This window comes from Martes martes (assembly GCF_963455335.1).
Source record: "Martes martes genome assembly, chromosome: 1".
Taxonomy (NCBI): Eukaryota; Metazoa; Chordata; class Mammalia; order Carnivora; family Mustelidae; genus Martes; species Martes martes.
The window spans coordinates 161,483,741-161,493,644 of NC_137888.1; positions in this window are offsets into that span (position 1 = coordinate 161,483,741).

Sequence of the window (9,904 nt, forward strand, 5' to 3'; positions counted from 1 at the left end):
CTGTGGCTGGGTGCCAAGCAGGGGCGGGGCCCCGAATGCCCTGCACCGAGCAAGTGGGTAATGGCTAGGGAGACACCATCTACAGTGGCAGCTGCCCCCCCGCCCCACCCCAAGCCTCCCTGACTGTGTAGGCAGGAAAGGCCCCCTGGAGGAGGTGACAGGTGAGCAGAGGGAACCCTGCGCGCATATGCCTGACATGCCTTGTTCTGAATCATTTGACTTGGCCTTTCTCGCTTGTCACCACCTCCTCCCACCCCCAGGAAGAATCCTCCTTCTAGGGGCCCCCTCTCCAAATACAAACTAACCAGTCTGGGGCATGTACCCTACCACCTCCTTTCTCCGTCAGGCTCTCCTACTCCGGGCCACTATCCACCTGCTGTAATCACCCCAGAAACCAATGCCAGACAACTCGGTATGGTCCCCATGCCCTGGAGTCCTGAAATGATCCCTAGTAGCAAATCCCCAGCCCGCGAGCCTGCCTTTGCCTATTCCTTCCTGCAGGAACCACGAAAAAGTCTCTTGCCACAGTTGACCCTCCTCCTGGGGCTTCTCCGTGGGACCATGTGGGGTGTGAAATGCCCCTCCTCTTGGGACTGTAACAATGACATCACCTCCCGATCTGTAGACCTTTACTGAATCTCATGTTTTCTCTTAATACACTTTATTTTAAACCAGCCCTATAAGACCCTTTGCAAACACTTCAGAGTAAACAAACAAGCTATATACCTTGTGACATCTTCAACAAAGTTAATATGATTAGAATTCCTTTTCCCCATAAAATGGCGGGCTCCCTAAGAGTGGAGGATGTGTAAGAAATTATAGTGACAAGACTAGGCCCCTTGGAAATCGTCACGATCTATCTCCTCAGACCAAGAGCTCAGGCCGAGTCCCGGGCTCTACCTCCCTACTGTGCGTGGAATTTGGTTGGTTTCTCAAATTCAGCTTTTAAACTTGTCAGCTTAGCGGGGAACTTGTCAGTTCCGCGCTCATCTTTCTAGCAATAATCAAGTTACACCATGCGTGAGACTGCCTGTTCCCGGAGTTATTTAATTAGAATCTGCAGATATTAGCAGGGAAAGAGTTAGCACAGCGTATTTCAAAACAAGCTGCGTCTTGGAAGAGCGCGGGGATGCATGAGTGTGGGAGGAAAGAACAAGATGAAGCCCCTGGAAGATATTAGCTCAACTCTTTTTCGTTGGGAGCATTGATCATCATGTATTTCCAGAGACACGCCTGGGGAGGGGAGTGGGCTGGAGCGGAGCTTAGCTCTCACCCCATGGAAGGAAGGGTGGAAAGTTCCAGACAGTCATGGTTCTGGGAGCAGCCTGACCCAAGGGAACCACACAGAAGGGTGCCCTCCAAGACTGCTGTCTTGGTTAAGATCAGGTTCAGCTGCTGTTAACAAAGGTTTCTTCCCCTCCCCCCATAAGAATGGCGAATGGAACTTTGCATCTCTCTCCTGATTGGTCTAGAGGCTCATAGTCCAGGGCTGAGCTGCTCCAGGAAGATCCTCTCCTTGATGTCCTGTCATCCCAGACCAGTTGTCCTTGTCCACATGGGGCAGGATGGAGTGCATGTTCCCAGCAGATGGGCAGGGGGAGAAGCAGAAAGGGCCTGATTCTGTCTGCCAGGAAATATCCCAGAAGTACAGATCACTTCCCTTCTCATCCTGGAGAGAGAGAGAGAGCCTGGTTGCCCAACCAGCCTGCCCTTGGAGGATGCTGGGAACTCTGCAGTCTTTGATGGCCACATACTCGGGTCAAAGTCGGCTGTCTGATTGCCTGGAGTAGTGGAGAGTGCCACGAGGAACCCCATGACATGTCTGCCACCTTCCTTTTAATGTTCTCTCCCACCACTGACCATTCCCTACCCCAAGTGCACATTTTAGGAGAGATCATCCATCAGACCGGCCACATTAAGTAGTCTGTAATTCAGAAATCAGTCAAAAACCCACCAGTGGGTGTCAGATTGCTGGTGGACCCCATTGCTGCCTCTGAGACTCTCTACCCAGAGCCCATGTGCATATGCAGCTAGAGGTATCTTGCACAGTGAAAGACGGTCACATGGCTCCCTGCTCACGGGTCACCCACTCTTTAGACCATGAAGGCCCTTCCTGAGAAACCTCTTGGACTAATGAGACCAGAGGCAGCCAGCAGCCCAGCGGCCAAGGCCCTGAGCTCACATCACAGGAGGAGAGAGTCACACAGGCAGAAGGTTCTGGCCTCAGAGTGGACTGCTTTCCAGGCCTTGAGCTGGGAGACATTTACGTTTGCAGATGCAAGCAAAATTTACCAATGAGGGTGGCCTGGAAATAAGTGCTGCTGGTCCCCACTCCCAGCCCGCCTCCCCCCACCCCTGTCCTGAATGTGCATAGCCTCCTTCCATCTGGAAGGCCTCCTCCCATTTCCTGTGGGTGGGGTGGGGTGGGGGTGGGGTTCCTCCAGGATGGGGCAAGTGGAAAAGCCAGACTCCTGCATTCCAGTCAGGTTCTACCCATAGCCCATGTTCATCATCACCTGAGTCACTCCCGGGGTCTCTCTCATCCCAGGATGGCTCCCTGCAAGGCCTGAGTTTCTCCCCCTGCCCCATATTTACCCATTGGTCCCCCCATAATGTTTTAGCCTTTCTGTCTGGCTGGGGTTGCGGGTCATACATTTTCTCAAGCAGTTTTAACATCTGAGGGACAGAAATACCAGAACGTAGCCTTCCCTGCTTAGTTATTAGTCTTGGCAGCTCCCAGAAGGCTTCCCCCACAAAAGGCTGGCATCCAGGGACCAAACAATATAAACCCGCCCCCAGGTCCCACACACCGAACAGGAGAGCCAACATGTTTTCAGTGCAGGATGTGTCTTGGGGCCGCAAAAGGTGGGGGCTACCCCAGAAAGTGTTGAGTTTGTAGCCAGCAAACTCGATGCTGAGGCCAAATTCGGTGAATTTTCTAGTCAGCTCATTGACAAAAAGCATGTTCTCCAGCTTCAGATCTCTGGCAATGATACTGTTTTGGTGGCCACACTGACGCCTGACGACAGCCAGCAGAGTTGGCCTGGAGCCCCCTTCTGGGTCACTCGGACGAGGTGCACTTAAGAGTCACACAGGTGTCCCCACTTACATATTCTCCAACAAGGAATAAGGTTTTCTTGGTGTGGATCACCTCACATGATTTTATAATATTCGGGGGGTTCACAGAGAAGTCCCTAGAGGCCTGTGGCATTCTGCTGGGTGTTCTCGATGACCTTCGCAGTCACCTTTGTCCTGGTCGGGATGTGCTGGGCCAACTTCATGGTGGTGAAGCTGCTGATGGGCTAACTACGCTGACAGTACTAAATAGCGATGCTAACTATGCCTACTATGCTAATTAACAATACTAACTATGCTAACTAACAATACTAACTATGCTAACAATACGGACTGTACAAAATGTGCGAATACGAACAGTGCCAACTATGCTCACTATGCTAATAATACTAACTATACGACGCTTACTATCATACTATCAATATAATATTATACTATAATATACAATTAGTATATATATAATCTATATATATACACAATAATATACTATCATACTATCAATACTAACTATACGATGCTTACACCAACAATATGAACTATGCTAACAATACTAAAACGCTCATACTAAACAAAGACAAAAAATGAAAAAAAAAAACAAAAAAAATGAAAAGTGAGAATGGAGAAAAATTGAGAAAAAGAAAAAACGAGAGAAAAAAAGGAAAATAGAGAAAATTGAGAAGAGTAGAGAAAAAAGAAAAAAATAAAATGAAAAAAAAAAGCAGGAAACAAGTTCACTGGGGTCAAAGTCAGTCAGGTCACCAAGGCTTCCTAGGCTACACAGACCACAAACCCAGGCTGAGTCACAGACCAGTCACAGCTAGAGATAAAACCATAGTGGTTTCCTTACTTTTTGTTCCCAAGACCGCTTTACTCAAAAATTAAAAAAAAAAAAAAAGGACCTCCAAAGAGCTTTGTGTTTGTGTGGGTTTTTCAAGATTGACATTTACTTTATAAGAAATCAAAATCTATAGAACATTTCCATGGCCTTTTCATTTCTAGTTTGAAAAAAACAACTGTAATTCTGGCGTTTAAAGACCTCATCATGTCTACACTTAAAATACTTAGTTCCTTTGGTTTAAACCCTGGTCTCAAAATGATGCTACAACTTAACAGACGTCACCATAGTACGGGAAAACATTCTGTTGCATAAAACGCATTAAGGGTCACATTTATCTATGAAGCTCAGAGGGATTGCTTTCATCGTATTTTCACCAAAAAGGTCGTGAGCTGGGTTGGGAGGTCAGGAGGCTTGGGTTGAGGTGTTCCAAGTGTCGAAGAGAAAAAGGTGTCAGCCAAGAATCCTACACTTGGCAAAACTGTCCTTCCCAAATGGGGAGGAAATGAAGACCCTCCCAGATAAACTGAAGCAAGGAGACTTGGCCTGAACACTGGGCCAAGCCTGCAGGAGAGGGAGTCCTTTGGGTTGAAATGAAAGGCCAGTGGGTAATACCTCTACACCTTACGGAGAAATAATGTCTGGTAAACGTAAATGCACAGATAATTATGAAAGTACTGTTATAACTTCGGTTTGTACCTCTACTTCTTGTTCTCTATATGTGCAAACACACACACACACACACACACACACACACACACACACACACACACATTTAAAGATTTATTTGAGAGACAGAGCAAGCGAGCAGGGGGAGGGACAGAGGGCGAGGGAGAGAGAGAATCTCAAGCAGGCTCCACGCTGGCGCAGAGCCTGATATGGGGCTCAATCTCATGACCCCGAGATCATGACCTGAACTGAAATCAAGAGCCAGAAGCTCAACCCCCTGAGCCACCCAGGTACCCCAAGACTGATATATTTAAAAACTTAATTATTAGTCTATGATTTTGGAAACACAATGCATAAAGATGTAATTTGTGACATCCATAACTGAAAGAAGCGTGGCTCAGGGCTGTAGAGGAGCTGAATTTTCATGTTATTGAGGTTAAGCTGGTATAAATTGACGTGAAGCGTTGTAACTTTGGGATGGTAAATGTAATCCCATGGTAATCATATACGTAGAGGCTATAGAACGTACACAAAAGGAAACGAGAAGGGAATGTGAAATGTTTCACTACATGAAAAAATCAACTAAATGTAAAAGAAGACAGCCATGCAGGAAATGGGAGACAAAAAGCAAATAGAAAACTAAGAGCAAAAGGACAGAGATAAGTCCTTCCTTATCAGTAATTATTTTATTTTCTTAAAAAGATTTTATTTATTTATTTGACAGAGAGAGCCATGGCCAGAGAGGGAACACAAGCAGGGGAGTGGGAGAGGGAGAAGCAGGCTTCCTGTAGAGCAGGGAGCCTGATGTGGGTTTGATCCCAAGACCGTGGGATCATGACCTGAGCTGAAGGCTTACGCTTAACGACTGAGCCACCCAGGTGCCCCAATAATTACTTTAAATGTAAATAGATTCAACAGATTAGCAGAATGGGAAAAACACATGATCCAACTATCTGGTGTCTACATACCCGAGATCCAAAGACACAAAAAGTTGAAAAAGTGGAGACAGAAATCCATGCAGATAGTCACCAAAAGAGAGAGTGGGGTGGCTGTATGTTAATTAAGAGGTTCAACACAGCAAGAAGATAAATGATAAACATTTATTTACACACCTAATGAGAGGCCATCGAAGTATATGAAGAAAAAACTGATGGAAGTTAAGGGAAAAACAGTTCTAAAATAATTGTTGGAGCCTTCAATACCCTACTCTGAATAATGGACAGAACAATCAGACAGAAGATAAGTAAGGACAGAGTGGACTGGAACAACACCATAGCCCAACCGGATTTAACCGACCAGCACAAGACCCCACCCCACGTGCCTCCTTCTCAAGTGCGCACAGGACCATCTCTGGGACAGACCTTGTGTTAGGTCACAAGTTAAGTCTCAGTAGCTTTTATAAGATAGATAGCATACAAAGTATCTTTTCCAACCACAATAAGATGAAGTCAGAAATCAGTAACAAATGGAAAATGAGAAAATTCAAAAAATTTGTGACGACTAAAAACATATTCTTAACGAACCAATGTGTCAAAGAAGAAATTACAAGGGAATCAGAAAATACGTAGAAATGAAGGAAATGAAACACAACAAAACTCACAGAGAACAACAAAGCAGAGCTATGGGGGACATTAATAGCCATAAACACTTACATGAAAAATCAAGACGGGGCGCCTGGGTGGCTCAGCCGGTTAAGCGTCTGCCTTCAGCTCAGGTCGAAATTCTGGGGTCCTGGGATTGAGCCCCACATCAGGCTCCCTGCTGAGCGGGGAATCTGCTTCTGCCTCTCCCTCTGCCCTTCCCCACTGTGCGTGTGCTCTCTCTCTCTTTCTCTCTCTCTCTTAAATAAGTAAATAAAATCTTAAAAAGAAATCAAGACAGAGGGGTGCCTGGGTAGCTCAGTTGGTTAAGAGTCCGACTTTTGAATTTGACTCAGATCATGATCTCAGGGTTGTGAGACTGAGTCCTGTGTTGGGCTCTGTGTTGAACAAGGAGCCTGCTTAAGATTCTCTCTCTCTCCCTCTGCCCCCTCACTCTCTAAAAAGTAAAATTGAGAAGACATCAGGTCAGCACCATAACTATGCAACGTAAGAAACTAGAAAAAGCCAAAGCTAGTAAAAGGAAGGAAATAAAAAAGATTAGAGCGGAGATAAATGGAAGAGGGAATAGAAAAACGAAAGAGAAAATCAATAAACGCAGAAGTTGGCTCTTGGAAAAGATCAACAAAATTGGCAGACTGCTAGCTGGAGAAGGCTGCAAGACCATGTCGCCATGGACGCTTACAGATGCAGAAAGGATCAGGGGCTACCCATAGTGTACTCTAACAACTTGGAGAACCCAGAGAGAATAGACAAGTTTCTAGAAATAGCAAACCTACCAAGACCAAATCACGAAGAAATAGAAAACTGCAATGGATTCAGAACTAGTAAGGATGAGTCAGTCATCAAAAACCTCTTGAGAAAAACAGTCTTGGCTCCGACAGTTTCACTGGTGGATTCTACCAAATACTGAAAGGATTAACACCAGTCTTCTCAAACTCTTCCAAAAAATTCGGGGGAAAGAACACTACCTAAATAATTCTATCAGGCTGGTGTTACTTTGACGCCCCCAGATACTCGCCCACTTCCAGACAGTCACTAGAAGATTTCTGTAAAATATTTGGCCAGGGGTGGCTGGGTGGCTCAGTGGGTTAAGCCTCTGCCTTCAACTTAGGTCATGCTCCTGGGGTCCTGTGATTGAGCCCCACATCAGGTTTTCTGCTCAGCAGGGAGCCTGCTTCTCCCTTTCCCTCTGCCTGCCACTCTGCCTACTTGTGCACTCTCTCTCTCTCTCCTTCTGTCAAATAAATAAATAAAATCTTAAAATAAAACATCTAGGTAGATGAGTTCTGTGCTCAGTGACTCGAATCTGGTTCCTATGAAATCTTTCTCTTTCCTGTGTAAAGAGAGGACCAGTAGTGCCTCCAGAATCAGGGTGAACACATATGGACCCCTTCTAAGAGCCTCGGTCCACAGCTACAGAATTGGGCAATCTTTTTCTGCTCTCTGCTTGGACACAATATTCATTAGACTCCTGAGAAAAATGACCAATTATTGGATCCATAGATTATAATACCATCTTGCAATTAGATATGTTTTATTTAAGGGAGCTATTTGGAAATTGGGCCTTTAAAATTTTGCTGCCTTTTGTTTGTGTATTTGTAGGTGTGTCCATATATGTTGTAAATGTGAGATATTTTCTCTACTTCCAGGATTGTTAAAATTAATTTGTAAACGTGTTCTATGTAATTGGTTTAAAGGCAAGCACTTATAAATAAGGATTGGGGATTCTAAAACTCAGAAAGATAGAAACAAACCCAGATTGTTTCTCAGATTCATGTGATCTTGGAAAATGTTTGGTATTAAAGCTCACTTAAGGTTGTTTTTTTAATTAAATGGATATGCCCTTAGAATTGCCAACGTTATAAAAGTTTTATTCTGCCTGTGTTTACTGAAAGTCAAGCAAGTTGATATCATCTCCCTTGCAAAATTTGCCAGAAAATAAAGAAGAGCTTTATCTAATCCCCTTGGAAGCTTTATGGGTAATCGACGAGCAAATACACAGATGTAAATAATTTTAAAAAATGTAATCGAGACCATTGGGAAAAATATGGGAAATAACTCTGTATGCAAGGAAAGTGAGACTGGTTATTTAAAGAGGGAAAACCTAGGGCAAACTCTGAATGAATATAAAATTTTTATATTTCGTATCTGAATGAATAAAAATATTTGTAGAAGGTTGGTGAGAAGGGAATTTCTAGGAAGGAGTCTTATGCATGATCAGGACTGAGATTATGGAGATTAGCACGTAGATAGAGTTTATGAGGGAGTGATGCACATCTGCGGAAGCGAAGGGAGAGCAAGAGAACAAGAGGGGGAAGAAGTTGAGCAATGATTCAACACCAACAGAAGCCATAGAAGACTCTATGAGGAGTTCCAAAAGTTGGACTGCTCCTCAGAGACATCTTAAATCAGGTCAAAGGGTTGGATCTTCATAAAGGTCTTTGGATGTGACCACCTGGGAAGGAGGCATGCCCTTGGCAAGGCAGCTGTCTGCAGTCAAGGCCGTCCCTGGTGGCGGCTGAGAGTTGAGGACTGTTGGCAGCATTCCTACAGCTGGGAGACCTTTGCCCAGCTGTAGATGCTGGTCAGCATATCCCTACACCCATCAGGAGAACTTAGATCTATGCAGTGCCCTGGATGTCCTTGTCAAAATCAGTCAATATCAATGTGGGTGATGACACAGAGGAAAAAGGAGGGACTGCATAAATTTTTAAAAATTCATCTTGTTGCGATGAATGAGTTTTAATAGCAGAAGTACACCGGTGGAAGACTGGAATGTGGGTTTTCTCTCCGTTCATATGACAGGGCCTTCTTAGATTATGGGTCTAAATTATAAACAAAGGTTTTTCTTTACCTTTAATCGGCCTAGAAAAACAAAGTTTCTATGTCTTGTCTCTGTGAATTCTTTGAATACTTAGGAAAGTTGAGTCTGTTCCCTATTAAGAGAGCTAAGGTTTGTTTTAACAGCTCCATAACCCTCTGCATTTACCTTGAGAATCTCTTCTTGCCCCCTTGGCTAAGTCAAGTATCGTGTTTCGTAATGATCTATAATCTGCTTTACCCCTGTGCTTTAAAATCTCCTGATATTTGGCAAGCTTCCAAAAATTTAACTTCAAAATGAAGTCTTTCTGACTAATTAGGCTTGTTCATTTGCTATGTCCAGTCACATGGGAAGCACTGTCAAACAAGGAATGATAAACCTTCTTAGGCTAAATTGTATGGGCGAGTGCTATAGCTAACTGTTCTAGAAATTTTATACAATTCCTAAGGCTTTGATATGTCCTGGTATAATGTCATTGCTTGTAATTTGAATTACTGAAGAACTGTGTGTCACAGAATTTCCCTGTCAGCTCTACTGTATTGACAAAAAGATTCCTTTAAGGTTGTAGAGCAAAACAGAGTAAGAATTTCCAGAACTAATGGGGAAACTGCATTCAAACAGACTCTTGTTTAAAACACTGCTCATTTGGGGCGCCTGGGTGGCTCAGTGGGTTAAAGCCTCTGCCTTCGGCTCAGGTCATGATCTCAGGGTCCTAGGATTGAGCCCCACATCGGGCTCTCTACTCAGCAGGGAGCCTGCTTCCTTCTCTCTCTCTGCCTGCCTCTCTGCCTACTTGTGATTGCTCTCTCTGTCAAATAAATAAAATCTTAAAAAAAAACCAAAACACTGATGGTTCTCCAACGTTTGTTCTTCTGGATTTAAGTCTGTCTATGACTTACAGAA